This window comes from Cnephaeus nilssonii (assembly GCF_951640355.1).
Source record: "Cnephaeus nilssonii genome assembly, chromosome: 10".
Lineage (NCBI taxonomy): Eukaryota > Metazoa > Chordata > Mammalia > Chiroptera > Vespertilionidae > Cnephaeus > Cnephaeus nilssonii.
Genome location: NC_137081.1, coordinates 31058834 through 31078051, shown reverse-complemented (window position 1 = coordinate 31078051; position 19218 = coordinate 31058834). Strand labels below are relative to the sequence as shown.

The 19218-nt window shown below is 39.8% G+C and overlaps 1 protein-coding gene across 6 annotated transcripts in view; it reads right to left on the bottom strand.

Moving 5' to 3' along the window:
- Positions 1–19218, bottom strand: part of DIS3L2 (DIS3 like 3'-5' exoribonuclease 2) — a 345537-nt gene that overhangs the window by 314401 nt on the left and 11918 nt on the right. The window contains exon 1 of one of the 6 annotated variants that reach the window (XM_079782045.1): positions 6598–6649. The exons of the other annotated variants lie outside the window; for them this stretch is intronic. The gene's annotated coding sequence lies outside the window, so the exon portion shown is untranslated. Of the gene's footprint in view, positions 1–6597; positions 6650–19218 lie in introns of those variants that run through there. 6 annotated transcript variants of the gene reach the window in all.

Genomic DNA, 19218 nt, shown 5'->3' with positions numbered 1-19218 from the left:
CCTGGTGGGGCTTGATGGGGTACCTCAGGCCGCACCCGCGCCCCAGCGCAGGGCCAGGACACCTCAGACTATGCCCTGTGCCCTGGCGCCAGGCTGGGAGACCTCATGCTGCGCCCCCCTACCCCAGCATCAGACCGGGGGACCTCAGACCACGTAACCCACCCAGCAGGGCTTGATAGGGGACCTCAGGCCACACCTCCCGCCCTGGCGCCAGGCCAGGGGACCTGAGGCTGTCCCCCCCCCCCCCCAGGAGGGGCTTGACGGGGTTGGGGCCGGCCAAGTCTGGGTCTCACCCAATGGGGGTGGGGCTGGCCTGGTCTGGGTCTCCTGTGTTTTCAAAGTGCATGCGGGTGGTGCGTGGGGAACTTGACTCTAGGTCCTGTGGCGCGCCCCAGACTCTGACAGGAGGGAGATTTTATATACATTTTACTAATTTTCTTTCATCTCTGACACTTCTATTATAGAGAAAGGGCAAATAGCAATATTAAAATATTTCTTCTAATTAATTCCCTTTTAATGTGTATGAATTTCATGCACCGGGCCACTAGTATATAATAATTTAAGGATTAAATTGTTTAAATGATGACAGCTTACATGTAAAATATTAAATAAGAATCCATGAGTTCATACTGATAAAAACAAGTAAATGGAAGGGGGAAGTTCTTCCTTACATCAGAATCCCAACTAATAAATATAGAACAATTATGGAATTAGAATATTACCATTGACAATCATCATCATAATTAATTCCAATTCATCAGTGGATGATAAAAATAATGGGTAAAAGTTTTGAGGAGTAACAGAATATTTAAAAGTCTTAAAATAGTCTCTAAGATACTTATTAAATACAAGGAGGAAAAGCATATCTTGATGGTAGAGCAATCTGGCAGACCACCTTAACCAAGTGATTACTAGTAAAGTAGACACCTGTAATGGGACAAGTCAACATCACATGCCTCCTGATACATAATGAAAAACACATCATTTGTGAAACATGAATTAAACCTGCTACAAAATAACTGCATAGCTCAGCCGGTGTGGCTCAGTAGTTGAGGGTCAACCTATGAACCAGGAGGTCAGGACACATGCCTGAGTTGAGAGCTGGATCCCCAGTAGGGGGAGTGCAGGAGGCAGCCAGTAGATGTTTCTCTCTCATCTCTGATGTTTCTAGCTCTCTTTCCCTCTCCCATTCTCTCTCTGAAATCAATACTTTTTAAAAAAACATATTTACAAGACAACTGGTCTATAATCTTCAAAAATGTTAAATTCGCAAAAGTTAAAACGGTTCCAGATTAAAGGAGACTAAAGACACATGACAACTCTATGCTACTTGTGATGCAGGATTTTTTTTAGAGAGAGAGGAAGGAATAGAGAGAGAGAAAGAAACATCAATGTGAGAGAGAAACATCGATTGGTTACCTCCCCAAACGTACCCCGACCAGGGACCAAACCCGCAATTTGGGCATGTGCCCTGACCAGGAACCAAACAAGCAACCTTTTGGTGCATGGAATGAGGTTCAACCAACTTAGCTACATGGGCCAAGGCCAGGATTTTCTTTTCATATAAAGAGCATGACTGAGGAACTTGAAGACATTTAAATAGAATCTATAGATTACATCAATGCCATTACATCAGTGTTAATTTGCTGATTTCAATCATTTCTTTAGGTCTGAAATTATGTTTCCAACAAGAATCCAAATCTTTAATTATAAAATCATATGTTTATTGAGTTACATTTTTTCTCATGCTAAAGAACATTCCCAACAACTGACAATATAATAAAAACACCCCCTTAACAGCGAATACAAATGATGTACTAAATAAAAGTTCAAATAACCAGTTAAAGGATATGTGGGCTACAAAATCATTTCATACAGGCCAAAACAGATTTATTAGCTGCAAGTTCAAATAAAGTGATCTCAAATGAGAGTTATGTCAGTAAAAATAGTGCTTCTCAACAGGTCAGAAGTGACTTTATTCACATTTTATAAAATATTTTGAGGATTTAAAAGATTAAATGTCCTGAAAGGGACAACAATCTAGCAATTTTTGCAAACACAGCTGTTGGTTAAAGCTCTTGGGATTCAGTTGTAGGGAGAGATAATGGTTATAAAATATTAAGAAGATTTTTGAGTCTTTTCTTATTAATCTAATAGCTGACTTGTTTCTAAACATGTGCTTCATTGCTATACGGTAGGACCTCTTCAGGCCCTGGGCAAAGAGCAATGAACACAACATGACCTTACAAAGTCCCTACTCCCATGGTATTGACCATCTAGGGGGTGGAGAAGACAAGCAACCATTTAAGGCAGTAAAACAGACTGAAGAGATAGTGACAAATGGAATGGAGAAAGAGGGTACTACTTTAGCTTTGGTGATTACAAAAAGCTTCTATTGAGGAAAAAATACTATAGTCAAGATCCAAATGATGAGAAGTCCACCACGTGAAGGTCTCCGGGTAGAGCCTTCTTGGGAGAGGACATGACAAACACAAAAAACAACAAAGGAGAAACAACGTCAGCATATTCAAAGTTTAAAAAAATAAATAAAAGAGGCCTCAATAATACTCTCAGTATAGTAGGTTATACCAAAGAACTGTCGATTTTGTATCAGGTATGATAATGACATTATGCCTGTAGATAACAATTTTCATATTGCATAGCATATACATGTATATGTGAAATTACAATAAATGATGTCAGGGATTTCTTTTAAATATTTCAGCAAAGGAGAGAGAAATAAAAAGGGATGGATGAGGCAAATATGCAAAAATTCTTGAATTTGGGAAATAGGTCAATGGAGGGTGATAAACTACTCTCTCTAGTTTGTGTATATTTGAAACTTTCATAATAATTTTTAAAAACACCACAGAACAGAAACTTCATGTTAAAACTGGCAACATCTCATAACTTCTCCTACTTTCACACCCCAGCTCAGCTCTTACTGTACCAGTCTTCTGATTACCTCATTTGAGGAGATAAAATGAAAGCTTTAAGGATAGGTACACATTGGCCCTGGCCTGTTGCTCAGTAGTTAGAGCATCAGCCCAAGGATCAAAGGGTTGCAAGTTCAAGTCCAGGTCAAGGGCACATACCTGAGTTGCAGTTTTGATCCCTGGCTCTGGTCAGGGTGTCTGTGGGAGGCAACCAATCAATGTGTCTCTCTCACATTGATGTTTCTCTCTCCCCCTCTCCCTTTCACTCTCTCTAAAAATCAATGAAAATATATCCTCGAGAGAGGATTAACAAAAAAACAAATAAAAAAAAAGAATAGGTACATAATGGATAGGTCCTACACTCTATGACTGAGTCCAGTTTCTATGACAGACAGAGCTAATCTACCAAAGGCAGGGTTGGAACCCAGAGAGAATTAAAATAAGAGATTATAAAATAAATAGCCACCTACTTATAAAAAGTCATACTTTCTGACAAAATGGGAATTGCCTGGGTAAGAACCATCTTCCCAAAGATTAAAACACCCAATAGGCTTTTTCCCACTCCGTTCCATGGAAACTTTTTTGGCAAAGATCTTCTGATTGTGAAATCCCACTATCAACTTTCAGTCTTGGTCTTACTTAACCTTACTGTAGCCCTTGACACAGCTGAACATTTCCCCTCTTCTGGAGCCTCTCTACGTGCTTGGCAAATGTGATAGCAGAACAAAATATGACCATACTCCTTTCTTTTAAGGACACAGCCTCTTCTGAGAGACAGCAAGCAACTTTTGTCCAAGGTGACCAGTTCTGAAAGATTCTGAAGTAACCAGGAGCAGGTCCCTAACCCAACAATCTGTGATCTAAAGCATGGTGTAGCAGAAAATTGTTTCTGATCATTTAGTGGAGTCAATACTCTGAAAAACTTAATGATATCAAATTACTACAACTATTGAACAAAATATTATCAACTGCTTGACAGCACAGTGGAGAGCTCAAAAGAGAAAAGAAAATCCCCAATATCATGAGCTAGAAACCAGAATATGTAGAAGCTGAGGCTACAGAGACTGGAGCACATCTTGGTGTCATTGCCAACAGGCTTACAGTCTAAAACTACAAGGGGGACAGGAAATAAGGCTCTGACTACATGAGACATGATCCCCCTGCAAAAAATCAAGACCCGTAAAGGACAACCAACTCAGTGAAACAGTGGGCTAGGGGAAAATGCACTGACTAGTGAAGAAAACAATCAAGAAATGTATCTGTTTTGATCCAGGCTGCTCTTGGGGGCAGCACAGTCATACAACCCCAAACACATACACTAACTTCAAGTGATCCCAGGTTGGTAATGTCCCAGGGTGCCGGATGAATTTAAAAAATCCTCTCAAAACTATCTGATTCAGAATATTCCTATAGTCAAATGCCTGATGAATACTTACAAAACACATGAGGAAGAGAGCTTTAGGAACAGAGACATCATGGTTGAGAGTCAGAAAAAAAAAACACGAAAAAAAACCACATGTGGTACGAAATAGTTTCAGGTCATAAAAACAATAAATAAACTATTTTAAAACCATAATGTATATAAAGAAAAATTAAGTGAAAAAGTTTACTAAAAGACAAATATATAAAGCATTAAACAGAACTTTTAGAAGTAAAAAAGTAACTAATGTTGGTAACTTTACAGGTAAATGTACTAGACTAACTTTCTCCTAAAGTTTTTAAAATTATGTTACATGGTTAAAAGTAAAAGTATTATATTGTCTGATATTGTTCTCAATTTATGTAAAGGAGATATTTAAGACAACTAATTATAAAGTAAGGAGGATAAAGGGGCCTAAATGGTTGGTAAGGTTCCTACATTTCACCTAAAGTGGTAAGATGTTGATACTGGTAGACTATTATGACATAGGAAAAATGTCAATTCTCCCCAAACTGATCTTTAAATTCAATATAATTCCTATCAGAATTCCCAGATTGCCCTAGCTGGTTTAGCTCAGTGGATAGAGCATCGGCCTGCGGACTGAAGGGTCCCGGGTTTGAATCCGGTCAAGGGCACATGCCCAGGTTGCGGGCTCGACCCCCAGTGGGGGACGTGCAGGAGACAGCCAATGAATGATTTCCTCTCATAATTGATGTCTCTATCTCTCTCTCCCTCTCCCTTCCTTTCTGAAATTAATAAAAAATATTTTTAAAAAGAATCGCCAGATTTCTTGTAGATGTAGACAAGCTTATCTTAAATTTTATTTATTTATTTTTTTTCCACGGGAAGCACTCTTTATTGTGCTTATCTTAAATTTTATATGGAAATGTAAAAGAACTAGAATAACTAAAATAATGAAAAAAAATTAAGTTGGGGGAAATATACTGATTTTAAGCTGTGTATCAATAGAAATCAAAATAACGTGGTATTTTCAGTAGGATAGACACTAGACCAGTGGTCGGCAAACTCATTAGTCAACAGAGCCAAATATCAACAGTACAACGATTGAAATTTCTTTTGAGAGCCAAATTTTTTTAATTTAAACTTCTTCTAATGCCACTTCTTCAAAATAGATTCCCCCAGGCCATGGTATTTTGTGGAAGAGCCACACTCAAGGGGCCAAAGAGCCACATGTGGCTCACAAGCCGCAGTTTGCCGACCACTGCACTAGACCAATGGAACAACATAGAGAACCTAGAAATATATCCATACAAACATGGTCAACTGATTTTTGACAGAGGTGCAAAAGGAGGGAAAATAGCCTTTGAACAAATGGCACTGGAACAACTGGACATCAAATGACCAAAAAATAAACCTTGACCTAAACTTCTTATCTTATACAAAAATTAATTCTAAATAAAAACCAGGCTAAACATACAACTAAAAAACTTTTAGAAGAAAACATAAGAGAAAAAGTTTATGACCTAAGATTAGGTAAAAATAGTTCTTAGTCATGACACCAAAAGCATCATTCATAAAGAAAAAAAAAAAGGGTAAATTGTTTCTCCTTACATTTCTAGGACCTGGTCATTGGCATAGATGAATAAAAATTTAAAAAATTCTTATTCAACTTACTCAACATTAGATCTCTTATCAGAAGACCAAAAAGAGTAGTTAGAATTTAAGTTCTCTGTTTTATCCTTAAATAGTAAGGACTTATGTACAATTACTTCACTTTAATGACATTAACACCATTTACCTACAACTTATCATTTTATTTTTATTTAAAACAAACAAAAAACCTTTTTTGCCTGACTGGCATGGCTCTGTGGTTGAGCATCAACTTGTGAACCAGGAGGTCACAGTTCAATTCCCGGTCAGGACACATGCCTGGATGGCAGGCTTGATCCCAGTGGTGGCATGCAAGAGGCAGCCAATCAATGATTCTCTCCCATCACTGATGTTTTTCTCTCTCTCTCTCTCCCTCTCCTGCCCTCTCTGATATCAGTAAAAATATATTTTTAAAAATCCTTTATTGCTCCTAATTCCTCTGTTCCCACCTAATTAAGTCTCCAACTTCATGAAGACAACCAGCCCAGTCCCATCCATTCCTCCTTTCTCTGAACACATGTCCAAGAGGACAGAGAGCTCAGCAATGCTTCTTCCCTCTCACATACTCCCCCTCACCTTGGTGCCCCCTCCATCCCTCTGGGCTAGAAGGAATGGCTGGTATAGCCCTACCTGTTCCTCACCCAGATCCCTTTGACATGTAGTCCTGGCTGTCCTTCATCACCCCCATTCTTCCTCTGGTGCATGCACCTGCATGAGAACTGATATGGAGGGGAAGATGTTGGAAGGCTTGGGAATAAGCCCTTGAAGGAACAACCAAGACCAGTGATGGGCAACCTTTTGAGCTTGGTGTGTCAAACTTCGCCAAAAAACTGAGCATAACTCGGGTAGTGTGTCACTTTGAGGAAAAAACTAACTCCAAGACTCTAGTCGCAAATGTTTCATCCTCAGGAGTAGCAAATGTTTCATCCTCGGCATGCGGCCGCGTGTCATCAGAAATGGCTACGCGTGTCAGTGCTGACACGCGTGTCATAGGTTTGCCATCACTGACCAAGACAAAGGAAAAAGGCCAGGCTGCTTTGGGGTTGTGACAAGACTGAGTAAATGCCAGATGGCAGCTTAGAGTTCTTAAAGGCCCTAGTTGGTGGACATCAAGAAGTCAACACAGCCTGGCTGCGTGGCTCAGTGGTTTAGTGTCGACCTATGAACCAGGAGGTCACAGTTCAATTCCAGATCAGGGCATATGCCTGGGTTGCGGGCTTGATCCCATGTGGAAATTGCAAGAGGCATCCGATCAATGACTCTCTCTTCTCACTGATGTTTCTATCTCTCTGTCCCTCTCCCTTCCTCTCTGAAATCAATAAAAATATATGTATTTTTTAAGTCAAGACAGCCCGGCCAGTGTGGCTCGGTGGTTGAGCAGAGACCCAGGAACCAAGAGGTCACCAGTTCAATTCCCAGTTAGGGCACATCACCGGGTTGTGGACTCAATCCCCAATAAGGAACATGCAGGAAGCAGCCAATTGATATTTCTCTCGCCGATGTTTCTATCTCTCATCCCTGTCCCTTCCTCTCTCTCTAAAAATCAATAAAAACGTATTTAAAAACCTATATTGTTGAGAGTATTACGGATGTACCCCTTTTTATTCGCTCATTGCTTCCCTCCACCAGGTTCCCACCATATCCCAGGCCTTCACCACCCTATTGTCTGTGTACATAAGTAATACATACATACATATAAGTTCTTTCATCTCTTCCCACCCCCTCCCCCTTTCCTCTGAGATTTGTCAATCTGTTCCATGTTTCCATGCCTCTGGTTCATTTTATTCATCGGTTTATTTTGTTCACTAGATTCCTTGTTCATTTATTTTGATTTTTAGATACAATTGTTAATAGATGTGCATTTATTGCCATTTTATTATTCATATTTTGTATCTTTTACTTCTTCTTAAAGAAGACCCTTTAATATTTCATGTAATACTAGTTTGGTGGTGATGAACTTCTCTAGCTTGTCCTTGTCTGGGAAGCTCTTTATCTGAGCTTCAATTCTAAATTATAGCTTTGCTGGGTAGAGTAATCTTGGTTGTAGGTCCTTGCTTTCCATCACTTTAAATATTCCTTGCCACTCCCTTCTGGCCTGCAAAGTTTCTGTTGAGCAATCAGCTGACAGTCATATGGGCATTCCCTTGTAGGTAACTTGCTGCTTTTAAGATTCTATCTTTGTCTTTAACCTTTAGCATTTTAATTATGATGTGTCTTGGTAGGCCTCTTTGGATTCATCTTGTTTGTGACTCTCTATACTTCCTGGACTTGTATGTCTATTGTTTTCACCAGGTTTTCAATTTCTTGCTCCCTCTCTTCTCCTTCTGGTAACCCCATGATGTGAATGTTGGTATGCTTGAAGTTGTCCCAGAGGCTTCTTACACTATCTTCACATTTTTCTTTTTACTGTTCTGATTGGGTATTTTTTTCTTCCTTATATTCCAAATTCTTGATTTGAGTCTCTGCGTCCTCTACTGTTGATACCCTGTATATTACTCTTTATTTCAGTTAGTGTATACTTAATTTCTGACATCCTTTTTTACCCTGATGTTCTAATTTTCTTAAAATTCTCACTAAGTTTCTCAAAATTCTCATTAAGTTCCTTGAGCATTTTTATAACCATTGTTTTGAACTCTGTATCCAGTAGTTTTCTTGCTTCCGTTTCATTCAGTTCTTTTTCTGGAGATTTCTCCAGTTCTTTCATTTGAAACATGTCTCTTTGGCTCTGCATTTTGGCTGCTTCCCTGTGTTTGTTTCTATGTATTAGGTAGAGTTACTATGTGTTCCGGACTTGGTAGAATGGCCTTGTGTAGTAGGTGTCCTGTAGAACCCAGTGGCTCAGCCTCCCCCGTCACCTGAGCTGGACACTTTAGGTGCACCCCTGTGTAAGCTATGTGCATTGTCCTATTGTAATTGAGCCTTAATTTATGTTGCCGTCACTGGGAGGGATTGACCCCCAGGTCAATCAATTGCAAGGATCAGCTACAACTATAGCTGAAGAGCTGCTGTGTAGGAGCTGACCCTATGGAGCAGGACTTACTTCAGTGGGGCTCTGATGAGTCCATCCCTTGAGTGTGTCACTCATGGAGGTGGTAGGCTTCTAATCCAGCGTGGTCAAAATTGGCTACCAGGTGCACTGGCTCTGAGTCCTCCCAAGAGGTGCAAAGTCAGCCTCTGTCTGTGCCCTGCCCGGGGCCACCCAGCATGAGCTACAAAGCAATCTGCAGCTGGCTGATACTTGTGTTGAGCTTGGTGGTGTCCAGGAGAGGCCAAGCTGTGAATAGGGTGGGCTGCCACTAGTGCCAAGCCTGGGGCCACTTATTAAGAGGTACAGGGAAAGCTGAAGCCAGCTGTTACCTGTTTGAGAGCTTTTAGAAAAGTTGAAAGCATGAGGCAAGAGAGGCCAGTTGTATGGACAAAAACACTGGAAATGGCTTGGATGAGCCTGCAAGTACGGAGTGGTGGGTCTCAAGGAATCACCAGGACAGGGTGAAAAGTGTGAGACAGGTTTATGGGGATTCAGATATGGCACAGTCTTTCAGCTCCGTGGTAGGGAGGGCTCAGCAACAGGAACACTGGCCTCTGCCAGCACCTCTGTCTGGGAGAAAGCTGCCCTTCCAGCTCTTGAAAGCCTCTTCTCCAGAACCCCTACAATGGAACAGAGCTGAACAACATTTTACTAATTTAAAGAACAAGTAACATAGGCACCAATCCTAGGACATCCAAATTATAATCTTCTCTTTTCATTAATAAAAGGAAAGGAAATGCATTAGGTGTGCTCACTCAGCCCCACAGGTGGAGGACCCTGCCGTATAGGGTACTATAGCCAACAGTTAGATCCCTAAGCCCAGAGCCTGCCACCTTGCCTTAAGGTAACAGCTGCAACTTTAACCCTTATAATCTTGAATAAGTAGATATTCCCTCCACCATAGGATGAGAAAAACCTGGTAATGACAATAAGACTCAAAAAAAAAGAATGATCAAGGATAACTTCATGTTTTCTGGCTTACACACTAAGGTGGATGATGGCAACATTCACTGGGACAAGATTATTGGATTACAGTAGGATACAGATCATTAACCCAGTACTGGACATGCTGAGTATGAGGCAATTTTGCAACACCAACAAACTATATCAAACAGGCAGCTGATATATAATCTAGAGCTCTGAGGACATCTGGTCTAAGGTCAAATTTGAAGTTACAGAAGAACAAACAGTAACTGAAGTCCTGAACACAGATGACATCAGCCTAGGAGAGTGTAGAGAGAGTGAATGGAGAGGGCCTAGGATTGAGATTTGAGGAGCCTCAAAGTTTAGTAGCCAGGAAGAAGAAAATCAAAATTGCAAAGACGAAGAAGGATATAAAGGAGAAAACTTGGGAGTGTGTTGTCAAGAAAATCAAGGTTTCAAGAAGGTAATGGGCAATAAAAAAAAAAGTGAAATAAAAATTGTGTTCATTAGACTTAGCAGCGTGGATGTCACAGGGAGTTTGGTGAGTGCTGTTTTAGTAAAGCAATGGAAATAAAAACCAAAGAAAAATAAACCGAGGAATTAATGGGCAGAGATGATGAGTATAGTTGACTCTTTTGTGATATTTGGCTATGAAGAGGCATAGGTGAAATCAAAAGACAGAGTTTCCATTTGTTGTTGTTGCAATTATTTTCAATAAGGAAGAACCCTGATGTGTTCAAATACTGATAGAAAGTAAGAGTTGAGAAAGTGGGGCCAAGGATAAATTATAGCTTCTATGAGGAAGGGAGGAGATGGGTTCATTTTGATTAGTACTCCCCCAACACGTCCTGTACCCTCAAGTTCACACAATTCACTCATCCTCCACTCTAACCTCACTCTTAAAATTATATCCATTAAAGAACAGCTCATCAGGCCAATGTGGTTCAGCGGTTGAATGTCAACCTATGAACCTGGAAATCACGGTTCAATTCCTGATCAGGGCATATGCCTGGGTTATGAGCTTAATCCCCAGTTAGGGGCGTGTAGGAGGCAACCAATCAATGATTCTTCCTCATCACTGATGTTTCATCTATCTCTCCCTTTCCCTTCCTCTCTGAAATCAATAAAAAAATATTTTTTTTTAAAGAAAGAAGAACAGCTCAAATTCCATATCCTCTCCCCTCTGTGAATCTCACCTAATTTCTCTAGCTCTTGGGATCCCTTCTCAGCTACCCCATAGTATACTATGCTTTCCACATTTATTTGACCAAAAATCCTTAAGAGCAGGTTCCACAGAATATACACTGGGAAATGAACATCCTACTTCCTGTCCAGCTCATGTCCTATCCCCTCAATACAACCTTTCCTAACCATCCCAGAACAAGTAGTACCTCCTTTGTAAAGTTCTGGACAATTACAACATTTAGCATTAAATTTTTAAGATCCTAGAATGTAAGTTCCAAGAGCGTGGAGCCTTGTCTGTCTGGTTCGCCAGTGTATCACCAGTGCCTAGTAGGGTGGGTACCCAGGAAATGCTTACTAAATGAAGTAATTAAAATACCCTGTTACTCCTCAACTATAAATTACTGAACAGTAGAAACTATGTCTTATGCCTATTTATACATAGTGCCCTACAAAAGATATGTTGAATACATTTTATAACATAATTATGACCTAATATCACAATGGAATTTAGAAGACACAATTTGATAATATACCTTGACATTTATGAAAAAGAATAAAAAACCTGTGTTTCTTAACTCTAATTTTAAAAGATAATAATAGTTGTCCTCAAAATAATAAAACATATCACCATATTCCAAAATTTAAGAAAACCCTTAAAGACAATTGAACTATCTTTCCCCTATTTATATAATCATTTTACAAATTTGAACAATACTCTAAAATCTCAGTGCCTATTATACAATTTATCTGAATGCTGGAGTTTAATATTTTCACATCCTGATAACATGCAGGAGCACAGCAGTAAAGGCAGGAAGTATAACAAGAATATTGTTAGGGTGGACCTAAGTATCATCTCCCTGCCATTAGGACAGAATCATCTTAATGTCACTAAAGTATCAGCGTTCTGGTCATAAATAACACAACAAAATAAGATTTGTAATGAGGCAACATACAAAACCCAAAACAAAAGAGGTCTTCTCAAATATAAGCTTTCCTACCAAATAGGGCCCCAAAATGCTGAGATGAAAATTACTTCATTTTTCAACAAATAGCTTCATTTCTCATATATACTTTGTACAGGATTTATTTTAAATTCAACTTCATGTTTCTCTCCCATATTTTATTGTTATAATTAAAATTATCTACAGAATTACTAAATTGAAACAAATAAAATTACTTCTTATGCTTTAAAGACTCTCATACCAATTGGTACTTTCAACCCACTGAAATTTATTCTATCTTCTCTTTTTAAGAAGACTTTGGAGACAAATTCTAGACAAAGCACCAAAAGGCTCAGGTTAAAGTACCTTTAGAGACAAGAAGAAATGTCTCTTTATCCAGTAGAGGGAAGAAATGTACAGAGAAACTTGTGCAATATTAAACTAAATTAATACTTCAGTTTTTAACAGAAATCAGAGCCTAAGGAAGCACATGAAGGTACCTATTGATGTTAGAATTCATGCTCAACACCCAAATGGCAAAAGAAAGTATCTTATAAAAAAAAAAGACTTTCTTTTCATAACAAGTGAGCAGTCATACTGGAGTATCTGCCATGATCAGTAAACTTGAGCAATAACAGGATAAAATAATATTCTCTCTCCTGAAATAATTCAGGGGCAGTACTTCAACAGCACTGAAAAAGCCGCTGTAGGGGGTATTGGAAATTATGACATCTATTTCATTAACTCTTAGTCCTTGCTATCAGATAAAATCTGTCTGGTATCTTACCACTTTTCTTAATTACTTTCAGGAAGACTTTTTTATCTTTTTATTTTAAATACTAGAGGCCCATTGCAGGAAGATTCCTGCAATAGGGCTTCCTGCGGCCTTCTCCGCCACCCCGCCTACTTCCCTCCCATCTCCACAGCCCTGCCTGCTTCCCACCCTCCTGCTTCCCTCCCTTCTCCGCAGCCCCACCTGCTTCCCCACAGTTTCACTCCCTTCTTCAGTGCTTGGCTTCCTTCTACACTGTCCTCAGTCTTCGCTCTGTGTCTGGATATGCAAATTAACTGACATCTTGGTTGGGTTAATTTGCATACTCGCTCCTGATTGGCTGGTGGGCGTGGCTTGTGGGAGTAGCGGAGGTATGGTCAATTTGCATGTTTCTCTTTTATTAGATAGGCTTTTAAAACATGCATAAAAGCCCAGCCGTAGTGGCCAGTAGTTGAGCATCAACCTATGAATCAGGAGGTCATGGTTCGATTCCTGGTCATGGCACATGAGGGGTGTGCAGGAGGCAGTCGATCAATGATTCTCTCTCATCATTGATGTTTCTCTCTCTCTATCCCTCCCCTTCCTCTCTGAAATCAATTTTTTAAAATATAGTTAAAAACATATACAAAGTTAAAAAATTATGACTGTATACTCATATCTAAAATTCAACAATTGCCAATTAATCAGCCAATATTATTTCATCTACTACTACTACTACACAAACACACACACACACACACACACACACACCATCTCTCCCACATACACATACACATACTAAATTATACTGAAGCATGTAGGAAAACTTTTAAACCCCCTTTTAAAAACTCTAAATTACAGGTCATAAATGGAAAAATATTCTATTCAGCAAACAATTCAGCAACTTCTATCACTACTTAGGGCCTTTACTTACATAAAGCATAAATTTTTATGGAGCAAGGTTATCATACAGGGTAACTCAAATTTCATGCTGTGATACAGAGGCAGATATTTAATAATAGAGCTGAAAAATAACTCATCTACTAGAAATGTACATAATTTAAATGGTAATCAAAGCCATCATCTGCCCACATATACTAATCTCAAAATTAATGAGACAAAGGGGAAAAAAGGTGCATGTGGCAATTTGGAAAAATATTTGACTTTCAAAATCGATAATCAACTGAACAATGTGATTAAAATGCACAAGAATTAAAAGTAGTTTTCCCTAAATTTATATTACTTCTAATAAAATGTCAGTTTTCATGAAAAAAAATTATTTTACACAAGAGATTAATATCAACCTGGCTTCTGTGTTAGTCCTTTTTTTTTTAATATATTTTATTGATTTTTTACAGAGAGGAAGAGAGAGGGATAGAGAGTCAGAAACATCGATGAGAGAGAAACATCGATCAGCTGCCTCCTGCACACCCCCCACTGGGGATGTGCCCGCAACCAAGGCACATGCCCCTGACCGGAATCGAACCCGGGACCCTTGAGTCCGCAGGCCGACGCTCTATCCACTGAGCCAAACCGGTTTCGGCAGTCCTATTTTTTTTTTTTAATCTTTATTGTTGAGAGTATTACAGCTATCCCCCTTTTTCCTCCCATTGTCCCTCTCCACACAGTTCCCACCCCACCCCAAGCTTTCATCACTCTATTGTCTGTGTCCATAGGTAATGCATATAAGCATATGTTCTTTGGTTAATCTCTTCCCGCACCTCCATGCCTCTGGCTCTATTTTATTCATCAGTTTATTTTGTTCATTAGATTCCTCGTTCATTTATTTTGATTTTTAGATTCAATTGTTGGTAGATTTGCATTTATTATTCATATTTTTATCTTTTATTTCTTCTTAAAGAAGACCCTTTAACATTTCATGCAATACTGGTTTGGTGGCGTTGAGCTCCTCTAGTTTATCCTTGTCTGGGAAGCTCTTTATCTGATCTTCAATTCTAAATGATAGCTTTGCTGGGTAGAATAATCTTGGTTGTAGGTCCTTGCTTTTCATCACTTTGAATATTCCTCACCACTCCCTTCTGGCCTGCAAAGTTTCTGCTGGGCAATCGGCTGACAGTCAGATGGGCACTCCCTTGTAGGTAACTAACTGCTTTTCTCTTGCTACTTTTAAGATTCTCTTTTTGTTTTTAACCTTTAGCATTTTAATTATGATGTGTCTTGTTGTGGGCCTCTTTGGGTTCATCTTGTTTGGGACTCTGTGCTTCCTGGACTTGTATGTCTATTTCTTTCACCAGGTTTTCAATTTCTTGCTCCCTCTCTTCTCCTTCTAGTAACCCCATGATGGGAATGGTGGTACGCTTGAAGTTGTCCCAGGGGTTCCTTAACACTATCTTCACATTTTTTATTCCTTCTTCTTTTTGCTATTCTGATTGGGTGTTTTCTTCTTCATATTCCAAATTCTTGATTTGATTCTCTGTGTCCTCTACTTTACTGTTATACCCTGTATATTATTCTTCATTTCAGTTAGTGTATACTTCATTTCTGACTGGACCTTTTTTATGTCTTTGAAATTCTCACTAAGTCCCTTGAAGCTCTCATTAAGATCCTTGAGAAGCCTTATAACCACTGTTTGAACTCTGTATCCAGTAGGTTGCTTGCTTCCATTTAGAACTTTTTCTAGATATTTCTTCTGGTCTTTCATTTATGACATGCTTCTTCGTCTCCACATTTTAACTGCTTCCCTGCGTTTGTTACTATGAATTAGGTAGAGCTACTATGAATCCTGGAATTGGTAGAGTGGCCTTGTGTAGTAGGTGTCCTATAGTGCCCAGTCACCTGAGCTGGACACTTTAGGTGCGCCCCTGTGTGGGCTGTGTGCACAGTCTTGTAGTAACTGAGTTTTGATTGCTGTTAGTGTTGAGCCTCTTATTGATAGGTATGAGCACACTGACGCCAAGGTTTTAGGAATGTCTGAAGCCTGAGCCAAGACAGGCCATTCATAGTGAAAAGCCACTGCAAACAGCTTGTGTGGGGCTGCAAATTGGGTGCGGTATGGTCTCAGGGAATCACCAGGGTAGAGCAAACAGTGTCACCCATGCTGATGGAAACTCACATATGGTTGCCAGTCAGTTCTGCAACGGGGGGGTGGGGGGGGAGATCGTCTTGATATAGGAACAATGACCTTGTGAGCATCCCTATCTGGGAGAAAGCCTTCCCCAAGTTCTTGCTCCAATGCCAGACAATCTAGTTCCCCCCCACACCTGTATATCCCTGAATTCCCCCCACCCTAGCTATTGCCCCAGTGCTGGAGCCCAGAGGGATTGAGTCCGAATAAGTCCATGGACCAGCCCTTTTAAGAGGGACTGCCTGGGTCTCCAGCAGCCTCCATTTCACTCAGCCACAATCCCCACTGGTTTCTATAGGCCAAAGTTACAGGGACTTCTCTTCCCAGCTCTGAAACCCTGGGCTGGTGTGAGGCTGGGACCCCTTGCTTCTCACAGGAAGCCTCTGCAGTGGAGATATCCCTCTCAATTAAAAACACACCACACATGGGTGTTGGACCAGCCCGTTCTGTGCCTCCACCCCTCCTATCAGTCTGGATATACTTTCTTCTTTACTTCTCCAGTTGTAGGACATCCATTCAGCCAAATTTCAGGCGGTTCTGAATGATGGTTATTCTGTATTTTAGTTGTAATTTTGATGTGGTTGTGGGAGGCCATGAGTACCCGCATTTATCTACAGTGCCATCTTGGTTCTTCAGTTCTATATTTTAAGAATTCTGTCAGTTATATCATTACTCTCTTCTTGGAAAAGTATTGCTATACCAATGCCTACTCTCGGGGCTGTAGCTGAAAATATCTGGAATTTACTTCCTTCAGTCTCATTCAGCCCCACGTGAGTTAAGACCTCACTAATGACCACATTCCTGCCTACAATACAAGGTCCCTATAGGGTCTTATAGAATGTTCCCAGAGGAACACATGCAAATTTACAAGCAGTTGTCACAGAGAAGAATTCTAGCATTATTCAAGGCATCTGGAGGGATGCAGGACACAAAATCTAAACAGCTAAATGACTAAGACTAAATCCAGATCACCGATAGAAATATGGGGAAACTTTAAAGACCCCCCTATGCCAATCTGCCGATTTTGGATCTGGTCTGTCAGCTGAGCACCCTGTGATAGGGGACCTGAGAGAAGTCCTACAAAGAACAAGTGATGGGAGCCCTTCTTTCTGTGGATAAATTATGTTCCACATTCATACCTTTCAACATGAGTGAGTTTGAAAGATGGTAAGTCTAGGGTTTGCAGCTTTTTAAAATTCTACATTTTCCAGATAAAAACCTCTAGCACCCACAAGGGCATCACCATGGATTTTACAGTTAATAATTTCAGGTAGATAATAGGACAATCAACAATTAACCAAAATAATTCCAAAAATATTGAAATGCAACTAAGACAGACCTGTGGCCTTTCTTCTCCTTGCTGCTTCTAAAAGAGCAACACTGAAATCCCTGCTTCTCAGGGAGACAAAACAAAACTGAGGTCCACAGGTGCCAGGGAAATATGCTAGGCCCGTGGTTGGCAAACTGCGGCTCACGAGCCACATGCGGCTCTTTGGCCCCTTGAGTGTGGCTCTTCCACAAAATACCACGGCCTGGGCGAGTCTATATTTAAGAACTGGCGTTAGAAGAATTTTAAGTCTAAAAAATTTGGCTCTCAAAAGAAATTTCAATTGTTGTACTGTTGATATTTGGCTCTGTTGACTAATGAGTTTGCCGACCACTGAGCTAGGCTTCTACACAAGCCTTCTGAGCAGACGAGCAGAGTGTGGGACATTGGCTCCAGAGCAAAGCTCAGAATCTTAGGATTATTTTAAAACTTCATGCTGCAAGTGTTCAACCTATCATTTATGGGAAGCTCCATCACTAAGATCTTGCTGCCTATAGATACACATTAAATATAAAACCTATATTCATAGAGTATAATTCCTTAATCCAGAAGTGAAGAAATCCAAAGTTATGATTCCCACAGCAATTGTACTCTTGGCAAACCCATATACATGCATTCTGTATTACTTCAGATGGTAGTGACCTTAAAAGAAATCTCCATATCTAATTACAAAGAACAACTCCCAGACAAGAGCAGAGATTACAAATCTACCTTCTTTCTGGGATAGTGCAGTACTTTCTTTGAAACAATTAACAAAGGCTGGACCAAGCACTGAAGAATGTGCTGGAAGAAACAATCCTGACCTGGCCTGAAGGATAGACAACTTAACAGGGTTTCCTCTAAACGCTCATTTCCAATTTTCAAAAACAACCAGCTGTTTGATGTGTAAAATATTTAATTTCAAATATTACTGAAAAATATTTGCATTGTGATTCTATTTTATAGATTTCAAAAACATGAAAAATTAAGTACTTTAAGGATATAAACTATGTGGTTCACATATGAAGAAAATATAAAACTCAGGTTACTTCTGAAAGAGGAAACAGTAGAATCAGGAACAAAATCACAGAGAATTTCAAAGGCAATGATAATCTTTCCTTAAACTAGGCATTAGGGCACATGAGTATCCATTGCCCTATTATTCTGTATACCTTACACATATTTTGCATTTATTATTTTGGTAACTTCTCAGTATTTAATAAAAGACCACAATTTTAAAACAAGACTGTACAGAATTCATATAAACACATATGTAGTCTTTTAATACTAGATTCAATTTCTGCCACAGAAAACCTGTTTGATTCTATCATGTCCTAAATATTACTTGCTAGGAGTTAGCAAAATCCCTGATTTTCATCTTTTCTTCTGATGTTGCATTAACAAGGAGATTCATGGGTGTAGGGAGGGCTTACAGCAAAGAGTAAACCACTCTGATCAAATTCACTGAAAACAATTATCATTCATTTCAGGGAGCTTCAGCAAAGAGGGTACTTGCCAGAACTAAGAGCAAAAAGGTTTGCATAAGGTAACTGAGAGCACTGCAGGAGGAATGATGTGATTTGAACAGTAATATGTTTTTCCATTATTTTTAACTGATAAAAATCCAATAAAACCCTGGTTGAATCTCAGCTCTCAACTCTTTTGCGATACAAAAATTAGAATGAATCCAGTTGAGCACTTGCCTTATCAGAGCCAATTCTGCATGTGGCAGGCAGCTGTGAGTTCAAGGACAGTACCAACATACTCCTCCCTACCAGAGAGAAGTTGAAAAAAGTCCCAGGCCTATCATACTTAATGGTGAAAGACTAAATACTTTCTTCCTAAAATCAGGAACAAGACAAAATAAGTCTGCTTCTATCACTTCTATTTAACACTAGAGGCCCAGTGCACAAAATTCATGCACTGGGGGAGCGGGGGGAAGGAGTATCCCTCAGCCCAGCCTGCACCCTCTCCAATCTGGGACCCCACACGGAACAGGCCTAAACCGGCCGTCGGACATCCCTCTCACAT